The following is a 20,809-nucleotide window of genomic DNA, read 5'->3' on the forward strand; positions in this document are numbered from 1 at the left end:
AACACTTGAACCGGTCTCTGCTTCATACCGTTCTTGTGAGTCCAGTAGCAGTTTCCGATTCAAAAGTCCAGATATCCTTTAACCATTGTAGCTTCAGATTGACGACGAAAGACAGAAATTGCAACAGGATTCAATGCAACAGGCCCTATGCTGGCTTCTCTAAAGGCGAGTAACACATGAACTGGTCTGTGTTTGGAATCTTTCCTGTTACTCCAGTAGTAGTTTCCAATGCACAACTGCAGGTTTACTGTAACCCTTATAGCCAAATATTGACGACGAAACACAAAAATTGCATCAGGATTCAACACAACAGAGCCTATGCCGACTTCTCTCCAGGAGAGTAACACTTGAACCTGTCTGTGTTTGGAACATTTTCTGTGCGTCCAGTGGTAGTTTCCGATGCACAATTCCAGATGTACTGTAACCCTTGTAGCTTTAGATTGACGAAAAAGCACAGAAATTGCATCAGGATTCGATACAAAAAGCCCTATGCCGAATTCCCTCCAGGCGAGTAACACTTGAACTGCTCTGTGCTGGGAACCATTCCTGTGACTCCAGTAGTAGATTCCGATGAACAACTGCAGAATTACGGTATCCCTTGTCGCTTGAGATTGACGACGAAACACAGAAATTGCATCAGGAGTCAATACAACTAGCCCTAAGAAGGCATCGATCGAGGCGAGAAACACTTGACGTTCTTTGCTAGGAACCTTTCCTGTGAGTCCAGTAGTAGTTTCCGATGCACAACTATAGATTTTCTGTACCCATTGTAGCTTCAGATTGACGACGAAACACAGAAATTGCATGAGGATTCAATACAACAGGCCCTATGCCGACAATTCTCCAGGCGAGTAAAACTTGAACTGCTCTGTGCTTGGAACCTTTCCTGTGAGTTCAGTCGCACTTTCCGATGCACAACTGCAGGTTTACTGCATCCCTTGTAGTTTCAGATTGACGACCAAACTCAGAAATTGCATCAGAATTCAATACAACTGGTCTTATGCCGGCTTCTCTCCAGGGGAGTAACACTTGAACCGGTCACTGCTGCGAACCTTTCCTGTGAGTCCAGTAGTAGTTTCCAATGCACAACTACAGGTTTACTGTAACCCTTGTAGCTTCAGATTGACGACGAAACACAGAATTTGCATCAGGATTCAATACAACAGGCCCCATGCGAGCTTCTCTCCAGGCGAGTAACACTTGAATCGGTCTCTGCGTCGGACCTATCCTGTGGGTCCACTAGTAGTGTCCGATGCACAACTACAGATTTATTGTAACCCCTGTAGCTAAAGATTGACGATGAAACACAAAAATTTGCATCAGTATTCAATTCAACAGGCCCTATGCAGGCTTCTGGCCAGGCGAGTAACACTGGAACCGGTCTGTGATTGGTACCTTTCTTGTGAGTCAAGTAGTAGTTTCCGATGCACAACTGCAGGTTTACTCTAACCCTTGTAGCTTCAGATTGTCGACGAAACACAGTAATTGCAGCAGGATTCAATACAACTGGCCCTATGCAGGCTTTTGTTGAGGCCAGCAATACTTAAACTGGTCTGTGCTTGGAACCTTTCCTGTCAGTCCAGCAGTGGTTTCCGATGTACAACTGTAGGTTTACTGTAACACTTGTAGCCTCAACCCGACGACGAAACTCAGGATTTGCATCAGGATTCAATACAAATGTCGCATTGCCGGCATCCGTCCAGGCGTGTAACACTTGATCCGGTCTGTACTTGACACCTTTCCCGTCAGTTCAGTAGTAGTTTTCGATGCACAACTGCAGGTTTCCTGTAACACTTGTAGCTTCAGAATGACGAGGAAACACAGAAATTGCATTAGGATTCAATACAACAGGCCCTATCCCGGGTTTTGTCTAGGAGAGTAACACTTGAACTGGTCTGTGTTTGGAACCTTTCCTGTGAGTCCAGTAGTAGTTACCCATGCTCAACTGCAGGTTTACTGTAACGCTTGCAGCTTCACATTGACGACGAAACACAGAAAGTGCAGCAGGAGTCAATACAACTAGCCCTATGAAGGCGTCTGACCAGGCGAGTAATATTTGAACCGGTTTCTGCTTCGAACCTTTCGTGTGAGTCCTGTAGTAGTTTACGATGCAAAACTGCAGGTTTAGTGTAACCCCTGTAGCTTCAGATTGATGACGAAACGCATAAATTGCATCAGGATTCAATACAACAGTCGCAATGCCGGCATCCGTGCAGGTGTGTAACACTTGATCCTGTCTGTACTTGGAACCTTTCCTGTGAGTCCAGTAGTAGTTTCCGAAGCACAACTGCAGATTTACTGTAACCCTTGTAGCTTCCGATCTTTCGCTACAGGGCTTAAGGTAAATCTGGAGTTGTACATCGGAAAATTCTACGGACTCTCATGAAAGGTTCGAAGCAGAGCCCAGTTCAAGTGTTACTCGCCTGGACAGACGCCTTCATAGGGCTAGTTGTATTGAATCTTGATACAATTTCTGTGTTTCGTCGTCAATGTGAAGCTTCAAATGTTACAGTAAACCTGCAGTTGTGCATCGGAAACTACTACAGGGCTCACAGGGAAGGTTCAAAGCACAGCGCGGATCAAGTGTTACTCGCCTGGAGAGAAGCCGGCATAGGGCATGTTGTATTGAATCCTGATGCAATTTCTATTCCAAGCATAGACCAGTGCAAGTGTTAATCGCTTGGACAGAAAGCGGCATAGGTTCTGTTGTATTGAATCCCGATGCAATTCCTGTGTTTCGTCGTCATTCTGAAGCACAAGGGTTACAGTAAACCCGCACTTGTGCATCGGAAACTACTACTGGACTCACAGGAAAGGTTCCAATCACAGACCGCTTCAAGTTGTACTAGCCTGGACAGATGACGGCATTAGGCAAGTTGAATTGAATCCTGATGCAATTTCTGTGTTTCGTCGTCAATGTGAAACTACAAGTGTTACGGTAAACCTGCAGTTGTGCATCGGAAATTACTACTGGACTCACAGGAGAGGTTCCAAGCAGAGACCGGTTCAAGTAGTACTCGCCTGGACAGATGCCTTCATACAGCTAGTTGTATTGAATCTTGATTCAATTTCTGGGTTTAGTCGTCAATGCGTAGCTATAAGGGTTACAGTAAACGTGCAGTTGTGCATCGGAAACTACTACTGGACTCACAGTAAATGTTCCAGTCGGAAACCGGCTCTAGTTTTACTCGACTGGACAGAAGCCGGCGTGGGGCTAGTTGTATTGAATCCTGATGCAATTTCTGTCTTTCCTCGTCAATCGTCAGCTACAAGGGTTACAGTAAATCTCGAGTTGTGCATCGGAAACTACTACTTGACTCACAGGAAATGTTGAGAGCACAGACCAGTTCAAGTGTTACTCGCCTCGAGAGAAGCCAACATAGGGCCTGTTGTATTGAAATCTAATGCAATTTCTGTGTTTAGTCCTCATTCTGAAGCTACAAAAGCTACAGTAAAACTGCAGCTGTGCATGGAAACTACTACTGGACTCACAGGAAAGGTTCCAAGCACAGACCAGTTCACGTGTTTCTCGCCTATAGAAATTCCCTCATAGGACCTGTTGTATTGAATCGGGATGCAATATCTGCTTTTCGTCGTCAATGTAAAGCCACAAGGGATACAGTAAACCTCCAGTTGTGCATCGGAAACTACTACTGAACTCACGGGAAAGGTTCCAAACACAGACCTGTACAAGTGTTACTCGCCTGGACAGCAGCAGGCATAGGGAGTGTTGAATTGAATCCTGATGCATTTCCTGTGTTTCGTCGTCAATGTGAAGCAACAAGGGTTACAGTAAATCTGGAGTTGTGCATCGGAAATTACTACTGGACTCACAGGAAAGGTCCCAAACACAGACCACTTCAAGTTGTACTAGCCTGGACAGAAAGCGGCATAGGGCCTGTTGTATTCAATCCGGATGCAATTCCTGTGTTTCGTCGTCAATCGGAAGCTACAAGGGTTATTGTAAATCTGGACTTATGCATCGGATACTACTACTGGACTCACAGGAAAGGTTCCAAACACAGACCAGTTGAAGTGTTACTAGCTTGGACAGTAGCCGGCATAGAGCTAGTTGAATTGAATCCTGATGCAATTTCTGTGTTTCCTTGTCAATCTGAAGCTACAAGTGTTACAGTAAATCTAGAGTTGTGCATCGGAAACTACTACTGGACCCACAGGAAAGGTTTCAATCACAGACAGGTTCAAGTGTTACTCGCCTGGAGAGAAGCCAGCATAGGGCCTGTTGTATTGAATTCTAATGCAATTTCTGTGTTTGAAGCGGTCTGTGATTGGAACCTTTCCTGTGAGTCCAGTAGTACTTTCCGATGCACAAGTGCTGGTTTTCTGTAACCCTTGTAGCTTCAGATTGACGACGATACAAAGGAATTGCATCAGGATTCAATACAACACTCACTATGCCGCTTTCTGTCCAGGTGAGTAACAGTTGAACTGGTCTGTGCTTGGATGCTTTCCTGTGAGTCCAGTAGTAATTTCCGATGCACAACTACAGGTTTACTGTTTCACTTGTAGCTTCACAATGACGACGAAACACAGAAATTGCCACAGGATTCAATACAACTAGCCCTATGCCGGCATCTCCCCAGGTGAGTAACACTTGAACTGGTCTTTGCTTGGAACCATTCTTGTGAGTCCAGTAACAGTTTCCGATGCACAACTGCAGCTTCACTGTAACCCTTGTAGCATCCGATTGACGACAAAACTCAGAATTTGCAGACGAATTCAATACAACTGGCCCTAAGCTGGGTTTTGTTCAGGCGAGTAACACTTAAACTGGTCTGTGCTTATAACCTTTCCTGTGAGTCCAGTAGTAGTTTCCGTTGCACAACTGCAGGTTTACTGTAACCCTTGTAGCTTCACATTAACGACGAAACACAGAAATTGCATCACGATTCAATACAACAGGCCCTATGCCGGCTTCTCTCCAGGCGAGTAACACGTTAACCAGTCTGTGCTTGGAACTTTTCCTGTGAGTCCAGTAGTAGTTTTCGATGCACAGCTGCAGTTTTACTGTAACCCTTGTAGCTTCAGAATGACGACGATACACAGAAATTGCATCAGTATTCCATACAACAGACCCTATGCCGGCTTCTGTCCAGGAGAGTAACACTTGAACCGGTCTGAGCTTGGAACCTCTCCTGTGAGTCCAGTAGTAGTTTCCGAGGCACAACTGCAAGTTTACTGTAATCCTTGTAGCTTCAGGTTGACGACGAATCACAACAATTGCATCAGGACTCAATACAACTTGACCAATGCCGGCTTCTTTCAGGCGAAAAACACTTGAACTAGTCTGTGCTTGGACCCTTTCCTTTGAGTCCAGTTGTATTTTTCGAAGCACAACTGTAGGTTTACTGTAACCCTTGTAGCTTCAGATTGACGACGAATCACAGAAAATGCATCAGGATTCAAAACAACAGTCCCTATGCCAGCTTCTGTCCAGGCGACTAACACTTGAACCGTTTTGTGCTTGAAACTTTTCCTGTGAGGCTAGTAGTAGTTTCCGATGCACAACCGCAGGTTTACTATAGCCCTTGTACCTTCACATTGGCGACGAAGCACAGAAATTGCATCAGGATTCAATACAACATGCCCTATGCCGGCTTTTGTCCAGGCCTTTAACACTGAACCGGTTTGTGATTGAAACCTTTCCTGTGAGTCCAGTAGTGGCTTCTGATGCACAACTGCATGTTTACTGTAGCTCTTTTAGCTTCAGATTGACGATTAAACACAGAAATTGCATCTTTATTCAATACAAAAGGCCCAAAGTTGGCTTCTGTCCAGGCGTGTAACATTTGATCCGGTCTGTGCTTGCAACCTTTCCCGTGAGACCCGTAGTAGTTTGCAATGCACAACCACAGGTTTACTGTATCCATTGTAGCTTCAGATTAACGACGAATAACAGAAATTGCATCACGATTCAATACAACAGGCCCCATGCCGGCTTCTGTCCATATGAGTAACACATGAACTGGCCTGTGATTGGAACCTTTCCAGTGAGTCCAGTAGTAGTTTCCGATGCACAACTTGAGGTTTACTGTAACCCTTGTAGCTTCACATAGACGAAGAAACTCAGAAATTACATCAGGATTCATTAACACAAGCCCTATGCCTGTTTCTGTACAGGCGAGTACACTGGAACCGGTCTGTGCATGGATCCTTTCCTGTGAGTCCACTAGCAGTTTCCGATGCACAACTGCAGGTTTAATGTATCCATTGTAGCTTCAGATTGGCGATTAAACACAGCAAATGCATCTGGATTCTGTACAACAGGCCCTATGCCGGCTTCTGTCCAGATGAGTGACACATGTACTGGCCTGTGATTGGAGCCTTTCCTGTGAGTCCAGTAACAGCTTCTGATGCACTACTTCAGTTTTACTGTAGCCCTTTTAGCTTCCGACTGATGACGAAACACAGAAATTGCACAAGGTTGCAATACAACAGGCTCTATGCTGGCTTCTGCCCAGGCGAGTAACACTTGAACCTGTATGTGCATGCAACCTCTCCTGTTAGTCCACTAGTAGTTTCCGATGCACAACTGCAGGTTTAATGAATATATTGTTGCTTCAGATTGACGGCGAAACACAGATGATGCATCAGGATTCAATACAACAGGCCATATGACGGCTTTAGTCCTTGCGAGTAATACTGAATCTGTCTGTGATTGGAACCTTCCCTGTTAGTCAAGTAGTAATTACCGATGCACATCTCCAGATTTACTGTATCCCTTGTAGCTTCGAATTGACGTCAATACACAGAAATTGCATCAGAATTCAATACAACAGGCCCTATGCTGGCTTCTGTACAGGCGAGTAACACTTGAACCGGTCTGTGCTTGGAACCTTTCCTGTGAGTCCAGTAGTAGTTTCCGATGCACAACTCCCCATTTACTGTAACCCTTGTAGCTTCAGATTGACAATGAAACACAGAAATTGCATCGTGACTCAATACAACATGCCATATGCCGGCTTCTGTCCAGATGAGACACACATGAACCAGTCTGTGCTTGGAACCTTTCGTGTGAGTCACGTAGTAGTTTCCGATGCACAACTGCAGGTTTACTGTAACCCTTGTAGCTTCACATTGACGACGAAACACAGAAATTACATCAGGATTCAGAAAAATAAGCCCTATGCCCCCTACTGTCCAGGCGAGTATTACGTGAACCGGTCCATGCTTGGAACTTATCCTGTGTGTCCAGTAGTAGTTTCCTATGCACAACTGCAGGATTACTGTATCCATTAAAGCTTCAGATTGACGACGAAACACAGAAATTGCATCAGGACTCAATACAACATGCCCCATGCCCGCTTGTGTCCAGGCGAGTAACCCTTGAATCGGTCCGTGCTTGGAACTTTACCTGTGAGTCCAGTAGTGGTTTCCTAGGCACAACTCCCAATTTAATATAAGACTTGTAGCTTCAGATTGACGACGAAACACAGAAATTGCATCAGGATTCAATACAACAGGCCCTATGCCGGCGTCTGTCCAGATGAGTAACACATGAAGCGGTCTTTGCCTGGAACCTTTCGTCTGAGTCCAGTAGTAGTTTCCGATGCACAACTGCAGCTTTACAGTAACCCTTGTAGCTTCAGATTGATGACGAATCACTGAAATTGTATCAGGATTCAATACAACAGGCCCTATGCCGGCTTCTGTCCACGCGAATAACACTAGAATCGGTCTGTGCTGGGAACTTTTCCTGTGAGTCCAGTAGTAGTTTTCGATGCACAACTGCAGGTATAATGTAACTCTTGTAGCTTGAGATTAGCGACGAATCACAGAAATTACATCAGGATTAAATACAACAGGTCCTATGCCGGCTTCTTCCAGGCGAGTAACACTTGAACCTGTTGTGCTTGGAACCTTTCCTGTGAGTCCAGTAGTAGTTTCCGATGGACAAGTGCAGGTTTACTGTAACCCTTGTAGCTTCAGATTGACGACGAAGCACAGAAATTGCATCAGGATTCAATTCAACAGGCAATATGCCGGCTTCTGTCCAGGCGAATAATACTTGAACTGGTCTGTGCTTCGAACCTTTCCTGTAAGTCCACTACTAGTTTACGATGCACAACTGCAGGTTTAATTTATCCATTGTAGCTTCAGATTGACGACGAAACACAGAAAATGCATCAGGATTCAATACAACAGTCCCTATGCCGGCTTCTGTCCAGGCGAGTAACACATGAACTGGTCTGTGCTTTGAGTCTTTACTGTGAGTCCCGTAGTAGTTACCGATGCACAACTGCAGGTTTCCTGTGACCTTGTAGATTCAGATTGATGACGAATCACAGAAATTGCATCAGGATTAGATACAACAGGCCCTATGAGGGCTTCTGTCCAGATGAGTAACACATGAACCGGTCTGTGCTTGGAACCTTTCCTGTGAGTGCAGTAGTAGTTTAGGATGTACAACTGCAGGTATACTCTAAACCTTGTAGATTCACATTGACGACGAAACACAGAAATTGCATCAGGATTCAATACAAAAGATCCTATGCCGGCTTCTGTCCAGGCGAGTAACACTTGAATCGGTCTGTGCTTGGAACCTTTCCTGTGATTCCAGTAGTAGTGTCCGATGCACAACTGCAGGTTTAATGTAACCCTTGTAGCTTGAGATTGACGACGAATCACACAAGTCGCATCTGGATTCAATGCAACAGGCCCTCTTCCGGCTTCTGTCCAGGCGAGTAACACTTGAACTGGTCTGTGCCTGGAACCTTTCTTGTGAGTCCAGTAGTAGTTTCCGATGCACAACCGCAAATTTACAGTAACCCTTGCTGCTTCAGATTGAGGACGAATCACAGAAATCTTATCAGGATTCAATACAAGTGGCCCAATGCCGGAATCTGTCCAGGCGAGTAACACTTGAATCGTATGTGCATGGAACCTTTCCTGTTATTCCAGTAGAAGTTCCCGATGCACATCTCCAGATTTACTGTAACCCTTGTAGCTTCACATTGACGACGAAACACAGAAATTGCATCAAAACTCAGTACAACAGGCGCTATGCCGGCTTCTGTCCGAGCGAGTAACGCTTGAACCGGTCTGTGATTGGAACATTTCCTGTGGGTCCAGTAGTAATTTTCGATGCAAAACTGCAGATTAATTATAACCCTTTGTTGCTTCACATTGACGAAGAAACACAGAAATTGCGTCAGGATTCAATACAACAGACCCTATGCAGGCTTCTGTCCAGGCGAGTAACCACTTAACCGGCCGGTCTAGGAACCTTTCCTGTGAGACCAGTTGTTGTTTCCGATGCACTACTGAAGGTTTACTGTTACTCTTGTAGCTTCAGATTGACGAAGAAACACACAAATTGTATCAGGATTCAATACAACAGGCCCTATGCCGGGTTCTGTCCAGGAGAATAACACTTGAATCGGTCTGTGCTTGCAACCTCTCCTGTGAGTCCAGTAGTAGTTTCCGATGCAAAACTACAGGTTTACTGTACCCCTTGTAGCTTCACATAGACGACGATACACTGAAATTAGATCAGGATTCAGTAACACAAGCCCTATACCGGCTTCTGACAGGCGAGTAACACTTGAACTGGTCTGTGCTTGGAACCTTTCCTGTTAGTCCACTAGTAGTTTCCGATGCACAACTGTAGGTTTACTGTAACCCTTGTAGATTCAGATTGACGACTAAACACAGAAATTGCATCATGACTCAATACAACATGCCCTATGCCGGCTTCTGTCCAGGCGAGTAACACTTGAATCGGTCGGTGCTTGGAACCTCTCCTGTGAGTCCAGTAGTAGTTTCCGATGCAAAACTGCAGGTTTACTGTAACAACTGTAGCTTCACATATACGACGAAACACAAGAATTATATCAGGATTCAGTAACGAAACCCCTATGCCGGCTTCTCTACAGGCGAGTACACTGGAACCGGTCTGTGCTTGGAACCTTTCCTGTGAGTGCAGTAGTAGTTTCCGATGTACAGCTGCAGGTTTACTCTAACCCACGTAGATTAACATTGACGACGAAACACAGTAATAGCATCAGGATTCAATACAAAAGTTCGTATGCCGGCTTCTGTCCAGGCGACTAACACTTGAACCGGTCTATGCATGGAACTCTTCCTGCGGGTCCAGTAGTAGTTTCCGTTCACAACTGCTGGTTTACTGTAACCCTTGTAGCTTCAGATTGACGACGAAAAACAGAAATTACATCAGCATTCAATAAAACAGTCACAATGCCGGCATCTGTCCAGGCGTGTAACACTGGATCCGGTCTGTACTTGGAATCTTTCCTGTGAGTCTAGTAGTAGTTTCCGATCGACATCTGCAGTTTTACTGTATCCCTTGTAGCTTCACATTGACGAAGAAACACAGAAATTGCATTAGGATTCCATACAACTGTGCCTATGCCGGCTTCATTCCAGGCGTGTAACACTTGATCCGGTCTGTGCTTGGAACGTATCCGGTGAGTCCAGTAGTAGTTTCGGATGCCCAACTGCATGTTTACTGTACACCTTGTAGCTTCACATTGACGGCGAAAGACAGAAATTACTTCAATATTCAGTACAACAGGCCAAATGACGGCATCCATAAAGGCGACAACATTTGATCTGGTCTGGACATGGAACCATTCCTGTTAGTCCAGTAGTAGTTTCCGACGCACAACTGCAGGTTTACTGTAACCTTTGTAGCTTCAGATTGACAACGAAACACAGAAATTGCATCACGATTCCATACAACTGGGCCTTTGCCGGCTTCATTCCTGGCGAGAACACTTAACCGGTCTGTGATTGGAACCTTTCTTGTGAGTCCAGTAGTAGTTTCTGATGTTTAACTGCAGATTTACTGTAACCCTTGTAGCTGCACATTGACGACGAAAAACACAGAAATTACTACAGGATTCAGTTCAACAACCCCTATGCCTTATTAGTCCAGGCGAATAACACTTGGGCCAGCCTGTTATTGGAACCTTTCCTGTGGGTCCACTAGTAGTTTCGGATACACAACTGCAGGTTTGCTGTAAACCATGTAGCTTCAGATTACCGACGAAACACAGAAATTGCATCAGGATTAAATACAACTAGCCCTATGAAGGCATCTGTCCACGCGAGTAACACTTGACCTGGTGTGTGCTTGGAACCTTTCCTGTGACTCCAGTAGTAGTTTCCGATGCACAATTGCAGGTTTACTGTAACCTTTGTAGCTTCACATTGACGACGAAACACAGAAATTGCATCGCGTTCCCATACAACTGGGCCTATGACGGCTTCAATACAACAGGCCCTATGCTGGCATCTTTCCAGTCGAGTAACATCTCAACTGGACTCTGCTTGGAACTTTTCCTGTGAGTCCAGTAGTAGTTTCCGATGCACAAAATGCAGGTTTACTGTAACCCTTGTAGCTATACATTGACGACGAAACACAGAAATTGCATCACGATTCTATACAAGTGGGCCTATGCTGGCTTCTTTCAGGCGAATAACACTTGAACCAGTCTGTGCTTGGAACCCTTCATGTCAGTTCAGTAGTAGTTTCCGATGCACAACTGCAGGTTTACTGTAACCGTTGTAGTTTCATATTGACGAAGAAACACAGAAATTGCATCAGGATTCAATACAACAGGCCTTATGCCAGCTTCTATCCAGGCGAGTAAAACTTGAACCGGTCTGTGCTTGGAACCTTTCCTGTGGGTCCAGTAGTAGTTTCCGATGCATAACAGCATGATCTTTTTTTCTTTTTTTTTGCCCTTGTAGCTTCAGATTTACGGGGAAACACAGAAATTGCATCAGGATTCAATACAACAAGCCTTATGCCAGCTTCTGTCCAGGCGAGTAACACTTGAACCGGTCTGTGCTCCAAACCTTTCCTGTGGGTCCAGTTGTAGTTTCCGTTGCACAACTCCAGGTTAACTCTACACCTTGTAGCTTCACATCCACGGCGACAGACAGATACTGCATCAGGATTCAATGCACCTAGCCCTATGAAGGGATCTGTCCACGCGAGTAACACTTGAGCAGGACTGAGCTTCTAACCTTTCCTCTTAGTCCAGTAGTAGTTTCCGGTGCATAACTGCAGGTTTACTTTTACCCATGTAGCTTCAGATTGTCGACGAAACACAGAAATTGCATCATTATTCAATACAACAGGCCCTATGCCGGCTTCTGTCCTGGCGAGTAACACTTGACCGGTTCTGTGATTGGAACCGTTCCTGTGAGCCCAGTAGTAGTTACCTTGCACAACTTCAGGTTAACTGTAAACCTTGTATCTTCACATTGACGACAAAACACAGAAGTTTCATCAGGATTCACTACAACCGGCCCTATGCCTGCTTCTATCCAGGTGAGTAACACTTGAACTGGTCTGTGCTTGAACCTTCCTGTGAGTCCAGTAGTAGTTTCCGATGCACAACTGCTGGTTTACTGTAAACCTTATAGCTTCCCATTGACGACCAAACACAGAAATTACATCAGGATTTAGAACAACAAGCCCTACGCCAGTTTCTGTCCAGGCGAGTAACACTTGAACCGGTCTGTGCTTGAACCTTAATGTGAGTCCAGTAGTAGTTTTCGGTGCACAGCTGCAGGTTTACTGTAACCTTTGTAGCATCACATTGACGACGAAACACAGAAATTACATCAGGATTCAGAAAAATAAGCCCTATGCCCCCTACTGTCCAGGCGAGTATTACGTGAACCGGTCCATGCTTGGAACTTATCCTGTGTGTCCAGTAGTAGTTTCCTATGCACAACTGCAGGATTACTGTATCCATTAAAGCTTCAGATTGACGACGAAACACAGAAATTGCATCAGGACTCAATACAACATGCCCCATGCCCGCTTGTGTCCAGGCGAGTAACCCTTGAATCGGTCCGTGCTTGGAACTTTACCTGTGAGTCCAGTAGTGGTTTCCTAGGCACAACTCCCAATTTAATATAAGACTTGTAGCTTCAGATTGACGACGAAACACAGAAATTGCATCAGGATTCAATACAACAGGCCCTATGCCGGCGTCTGTCCAGATGAGTAACACATGAAGCGGTCTTTGCCTGGAACCTTTCGTCTGAGTCCAGTAGTAGTTTCCGATGCACAACTGCAGCTTTACAGTAACCCTTGTAGCTTCAGATTGATGACGAATCACTGAAATTGTATCAGGATTCAATACAACAGGCCCTATGCCGGCTTCTGTCCACGCGAATAACACTAGAATCGGTCTGTGCTGGGAACTTTTCCTGTGAGTCCAGTAGTAGTTTTCGATGCACAACTGCAGGTATAATGTAACTCTTGTAGCTTGAGATTAGCGACGAATCACAGAAATTACATCAGGATTAAATACAACAGGTCCTATGCCGGCTTCTTCCAGGCGAGTAACACTTGAACCTGTTGTGCTTGGAACCTTTCCTGTGAGTCCAGTAGTAGTTTCCGATGGACAAGTGCAGGTTTACTGTAACCCTTGTAGCTTCAGATTGACGACGAAGCACAGAAATTGCATCAGGATTCAATTCAACAGGCAATATGCCGGCTTCTGTCCAGGCGAATAATACTTGAACTGGTCTGTGCTTCGAACCTTTCCTGTAAGTCCACTACTAGTTTACGATGCACAACTGCAGGTTTAATTTATCCATTGTAGCTTCAGATTGACGACGAAACACAGAAAATGCATCAGGATTCAATACAACAGTCCCTATGCCGGCTTCTGTCCAGGCGAGTAACACATGAACTGGTCTGTGCTTTGAGTCTTTACTGTGAGTCCCGTAGTAGTTACCGATGCACAACTGCAGGTTTCCTGTGACCTTGTAGATTCAGATTGATGACGAATCACAGAAATTGCATCAGGATTAGATACAACAGGCCCTATGAGGGCTTCTGTCCAGATGAGTAACACATGAACCGGTCTGTGCTTGGAACCTTTCCTGTGAGTGCAGTAGTAGTTTAGGATGTACAACTGCAGGTATACTCTAAACCTTGTAGATTCACATTGACGACGAAACACAGAAATTGCATCAGGATTCAATACAAAAGATCCTATGCCGGCTTCTGTCCAGGCGAGTAACACTTGAATCGGTCTGTGCTTGGAACCTTTCCTGTGATTCCAGTAGTAGTGTCCGATGCACAACTGCAGGTTTAATGTAACCCTTGTAGCTTGAGATTGACGACGAATCACACAAGTCGCATCTGGATTCAATGCAACAGGCCCTCTTCCGGCTTCTGTCCAGGCGAGTAACACTTGAACTGGTCTGTGCCTGGAACCTTTCTTGTGAGTCCAGTAGTAGTTTCCGATGCACAACCGCAAATTTACAGTAACCCTTGCTGCTTCAGATTGAGGACGAATCACAGAAATCTTATCAGGATTCAATACAAGTGGCCCAATGCCGGAATCTGTCCAGGCGAGTAACACTTGAATCGTATGTGCATGGAACCTTTCCTGTTATTCCAGTAGAAGTTCCCGATGCACATCTCCAGATTTACTGTAACCCTTGTAGCTTCACATTGACGACGAAACACAGAAATTGCATCAAAACTCAGTACAACAGGCGCTATGCCGGCTTCTGTCCGAGCGAGTAACGCTTGAACCGGTCTGTGATTGGAACATTTCCTGTGGGTCCAGTAGTAATTTTCGATGCAAAACTGCAGATTAATTATAACCCTTTGTTGCTTCACATTGACGAAGAAACACAGAAATTGCGTCAGGATTCAATACAACAGACCCTATGCAGGCTTCTGTCCAGGCGAGTAACCACTTAACCGGCCGGTCTAGGAACCTTTCCTGTGAGACCAGTTGTTGTTTCCGATGCACTACTGAAGGTTTACTGTTACTCTTGTAGCTTCAGATTGACGAAGAAACACACAAATTGTATCAGGATTCAATACAACAGGCCCTATGCCGGGTTCTGTCCAGGAGAATAACACTTGAATCGGTCTGTGCTTGCAACCTCTCCTGTGAGTCCAGTAGTAGTTTCCGATGCAAAACTACAGGTTTACTGTACCCCTTGTAGCTTCACATAGACGACGATACACTGAAATTAGATCAGGATTCAGTAACACAAGCCCTATACCGGCTTCTGACAGGCGAGTAACACTTGAACTGGTCTGTGCTTGGAACCTTTCCTGTTAGTCCACTAGTAGTTTCCGATGCACAACTGTAGGTTTACTGTAACCCTTGTAGATTCAGATTGACGACTAAACACAGAAATTGCATCATGACTCAATACAACATGCCCTATGCCGGCTTCTGTCCAGGCGAGTAACACTTGAATCGGTCGGTGCTTGGAACCTCTCCTGTGAGTCCAGTAGTAGTTTCCGATGCAAAACTGCAGGTTTACTGTAACAACTGTAGCTTCACATATACGACGAAACACAAGAATTATATCAGGATTCAGTAACGAAACCCCTATGCCGGCTTCTCTACAGGCGAGTACACTGGAACCGGTCTGTGCTTGGAACCTTTCCTGTGAGTCTAGTAGTAGTTTCCGATCGACATCTGCAGTTTTACTGTATCCCTTGTAGCTTCACATTGACGAAGAAACACAGAAATTGCATTAGGATTCCATACAACTGTGCCTATGCCGGCTTCATTCCAGGCGTGTAACACTTGATCCGGTCTGTGCTTGGAACGTATCCGGTGAGTCCAGTAGTAGTTTCGGATGCCCAACTGCATGTTTACTGTACACCTTGTAGCTTCACATTGACGGCGAAAGACAGAAATTACTTCAATATTCAGTACAACAGGCCAAATGACGGCATCCGTAAAGGCGACAACATTTGATCTGGTCTGGACATGGAACCATTCCTGTTAGTCCAGTAGTAGTTTCCGACGCACAACTGCAGGTTTACTGTAACCTTTGTAGCTTCAGATTGACAACGAAACACAGAAATTGCATCACGATTCCATACAACTGGGCCTTGCCGGCTTCATTCCTGGCGAGAACACTTAACCGGTCTGTGATTGGAACCTTTCTTGTGAGTCCAGTAGTAGTTTCTGATGTTTAACTGCAGATTTACTGTAACCCTTGTAGCTGCACATTGACGACGAAAAACACAGAAATTACTACAGGATTCAGTTCAACAACCCCTATGCCTTATTAGTCCAGGCGAATAACACTTGGGCCAGCCTGTTATTGGAACCTTTCCTGTGGGTCCACTAGTAGTTTCGGATACACAACTGCAGGTTTGCTGTAAACCATGTAGCTTCAGATTACCGACGAAACACAGAAATTGCATCAGGATTAAATACAACTAGCCCTATGAAGGCATCTGTCCACGCGAGTAACACTTGACCTGGTGTGTGCTTGGAACCTTTCCTGTGACTCCAGTAGTAGTTTCCGATGCACAATTGCAGGTTTACTGTAACCTTTGTAGCTTCACATTGACGACGAAACACAGAAATTGCATCGCGTTCCCATACAACTGGGCCTATGACGGCTTCAATACAACAGGCCCTATGCTGGCATCTTTCCAGTCGAGTAACATCTCAACTGGACTCTGCTTGGAACTTTTCCTGTGAGTCCAGTAGTAGTTTCCGATGCACAAAATGCAGGTTTACTGTAACCCTTGTAGCTATACATTGACGACGAAACACAGAAATTGCATCACGATTCTATACAAGTGGGCCTATGCTGGCTTCTTTCAGGCGAATAACACTTGAACCAGTCTGTGCTTGGAACCCTTCATGTCAGTTCAGTAGTAGTTTCCGATGCACAACTGCAGGTTTACTGTAACCGTTGTAGTTTCATATTGACGAAGAAACACAGAAATTGCATCAGGATTCAATACAACAGGCCTTATGCCAGCTTCTATCCAGGCGAGTAAAACTTGAACCGGTCTGTGCTTGGAACCTTTCCTGTGGGTCCAGTAGTAGTTTCCGATGCATAACAGCATGATCTTTTTTTCTTTTTTTTTTTTTTGCCCTTGTAGCTTCAGATTTACGGGGAAACACAGAAATTGCATCAGGATTCAATACAACAAGCCTTATGCCAGCTTCTGTCCAGGCGAGTAACACTTGAACCGGTCTGTGCTTCAAACCTTTCCTGTGGGTCCAGTTGTAGTTTCCGTTGCACAACTCCAGGTTAACTCTACACCTTGTAGCTTCACATCCACGGCGACAGACAGATACTGCATCAGGATTCAATGCACCTAGCCCTATGAAGGGATCTGTCCACGCGAGTAACACTTGAGCAGGACTGAGCTTCTAACCTTTCCTCTTAGTCCAGTAGTAGTTTCCGGTGCATAACTGCAGGTTTACTTTTACCCATGTAGCTTCAGATTGTCGACGAAACACAGAAATTGCATCATTATTCAATACAACAGGCCCTATGCCGGCTTCTGTCCTGGCGAGTAACACTTGACCGGTTCTGTGAATGGAACCGTTCCTGTGAGCCCAGTAGTAGTTACCTTGCACAACTTCAGGTTAACTGTAAACCTTGTATCTTCACATTGACGACAAAACACAGAAGTTTCATCAGGATTCACTACAACCGGCCCTATGCCTGCTTCTATCCAGGTGAGTAACACTTGAACTGGTCTGTGCTTGAACCTTCCTGTGAGTCCAGTAGTAGTTTCCGATGCACAACTGCTGGTTTACTGTAAACCTTATAGCTTCCCATTGACGACCAAACACAGAAATTACATCAGGATTTAGAACAACAAGCCCTACGCCAGTTTCTGTCCAGGCGAGTAACACTTGAACCGGTCTGTGCTTGAACCTTAATGTGAGTCCAGTAGTAGTTTTCGGTGCACAACTGCAGGTTTACTGTAACCTTTGTAGCATCACATTGACGACGAAACACAGAAATTACATCAGGATTCAGAAAAATAAGCCCTATGCCCCCTACTGTCCAGGCGAGTATTACGTGAACCGGTCCATGCTTGGAACTTATCCTGTGTGTCCAGTAGTAGTTTCCTATGCACAACTGCAGGATTACTGTATCCATTAAAGCTTCAGATTGACGACGAAACACAGAAATTGCATCAGGACTCAATACAACATGCCCCATGCCCGCTTGTGTCCAGGCGAGTAACCCTTGAATCGGTCCGTGCTTGGAACTTTACCTGTGAGTCCAGTAGTGGTTTCCTAGGCACAACTCCCAATTTAATATAAGACTTGTAGCTTCAGATTGACGACGAAACACAGAAATTGCATCAGGATTCAATACAACAGGCCCTATGCCGGCGTCTGTCCAGATGAGTAACACATGAAGCGGTCTTTGCCTGGAACCTTTCGTCTGAGTCCAGTAGTAGTTTCCGATGCACAACTGCAGCTTTACAGTAACCCTTGTAGCTTCAGATTGATGACGAATCACTGAAATTGTATCAGGATTCAATACAACAGGCCCTATGCCGGCTTCTGTCCACGCGAATAACACTAGAATCGGTCTGTGCTGGGAACTTTTCCTGTGAGTCCAGTAGTAGTTTTCGATGCACAACTGCAGGTATAATGTAACTCTTGTAGCTTGAGATTAGCGACGAATCACAGAAATTACATCAGGATTAAATACAACAGGTCCTATGCCGGCTTCTTCCAGGCGAGTAACACTTGAACCTGTTGTGCTTGGAACCTTTCCTGTGAGTCCAGTAGTAGTTTCCGATGGACAAGTGCAGGTTTACTGTAACCCTTGTAGCTTCAGATTGACGACGAAGCACAGAAATTGCATCAGGATTCAATTCAACAGGCAATATGCCGGCTTCTGTCCAGGCGAATAATACTTGAACTGGTCTGTGCTTCGAACCTTTCCTGTAAGTCCACTACTAGTTTACGATGCACAACTGCAGGTTTAATTTATCCATTGTAGCTTCAGATTGACGACGAAACACAGAAAATGCATCAGGATTCAATACAACAGTCCCTATGCCGGCTTCTGTCCAGGCGAGTAACACATGAACTGGTCTGTGCTTTGAGTCTTTACTGTGAGTCCCGTAGTAGTTACCGATGCACAACTGCAGGTTTCCTGTGACCTTGTAGATTCAGATTGATGACGAATCACAGAAATTGCATCAGGATTAGATACAACAGGCCCTATGAGGGCTTCTGTCCAGATGAGTAACACATGAACCGGTCTGTGCTTGGAACCTTTCCTGTGAGTCCACTAGCAGTTTCCGATGCACAAATGCAGGTTTAATGTATCCATTGTATCTTCAGATTGACGATTAAACACAGCAAATGCATCAGGATTCAATAAAACAGGCCCTATGCCGGCTTCTGTCCAGATGAGTAACACATGTACTGGCCTGTGATTGGAGCCTTTCCTGTGAGTCCAGTTGTAGTTTCCGATGCACAACTCCAGGTTTATTGTATCCATTGAAGCTTCCGATTCACGAAGAAAAACAGATATTGCAGCACGGTTCAATAAAAAAAGCCCTAAGAAGCCTTCTGTCCAGGCTAGTAACACTTGAACTGGTCTGTGATTGGAATCTTTCCTGTGAGTCCAGTAGTGGTTTCCGATGCACAACCGCAGGTATACTGTAACCCTTGTAGCTTTACATAGACGACGAAACACTGAAAATACAGCAGGACTCATTAACACACGCCCTATGCCGCCTTCTGTCCAGGTAAGTAACACTTTAATCCATCTGTGCTTGGAACCTTTCCTGTGAGTCCAGTAGCGGTTTCCGATGCACAACTGCACGTTTACTGTAACCCTTGTAGCTTCAGATTGATGACGAATCACAGAAATTGCATCAGGGTTCAATACAACAGGCCCTATGATGGCTTCTGTCTAGGCGAGTTACACTTGAACCGGTCTGTGCTTGGTACATTTCCTGTGAGTCCAGTAGTAGTTTTAGTGCACAACTGCAGGGTTACTGTAACCCTTGTAGTTTCACATTGACGACGAATCACAGATATTGCATCAGGATTCAATTCAACAGGCGCTGTGCCGGCTTCCGTCCAGGTGAATAATACTTGAAGTGGTCTGTGCTTGCAACCTTTCCTGTGAGTCCAGTAGTAGTTACCGATGCAAAACTGCAGGATTACTGTAACCCTTGTAGCTGCATACTGACGACAAAACACATCAGGATTCAATACAACAGCCCGAATGCCGGCATCTGTCTAGTCGTGTAACACTTAATCCGATCTGTGATTGGAACCTTTCCTGTGAGACCAGTAGTAGTTTGCGATGCACAACTGCAGGTTTACTGTAACCCTTGTAGCTTCAGGTTGACAACGAATCATAGAACTTGCATTAGGATTCAATACAAATGGCCCTATGCCGGCTTCTTCCAGGTGAGTAACACTTGAACTGGTCTGTGCTTGGAACATTTCCTGTGAGTCCAGTAGTAGTTTCCATGACCACTGCAGGTTTACTGTAGCCCACGTAGCGTCATATTGACGACGAAACACAGAAATTGGATCAGGATTCAATACAACAGGCCATATGTTGGCCTTTGTATAGGCGAGCAACACTGAATCGGTCTGTGATTGGAACGATTCCTGTGAGTCCAGTAGTATTTCCCAATGCACAACTCCAGATTTACTGCAAACCTTGTAGCTTCACATTGACGACGGGACACAGAAATTGCATCAAATTCAATACAACAGGCCTTATGGCGTCTTCTGTCTAGGCAAGTAACACTTGAACTGGTCTGTGATTGGAACATTTCCTGTGAGTCCAGGAATAGTTACCGATGCACAACTGCAGGTTAACTGTAACACTTTGTAGTTTAAAATTGATGAACAAACACAGAAATTGCATCACGATTCAATACAACAGGTCCTATGCCGGCTTCTGTGCAGACGAGTAACAGTTGAACCACCTGTGCTTAGAACCTTTCCTGTGAGTCCAGTAGTAGTTTCAGATGCACAACTGCAGGTTTACTGTAAACCTTGTAGCTTCA

The sequence above is a fragment of the Schistocerca gregaria genome, chromosome 7, assembly GCF_023897955.1.
Source record: "Schistocerca gregaria isolate iqSchGreg1 chromosome 7, iqSchGreg1.2, whole genome shotgun sequence".
NCBI classification, from domain to species: Eukaryota; Metazoa; Arthropoda; class Insecta; order Orthoptera; family Acrididae; genus Schistocerca; species Schistocerca gregaria.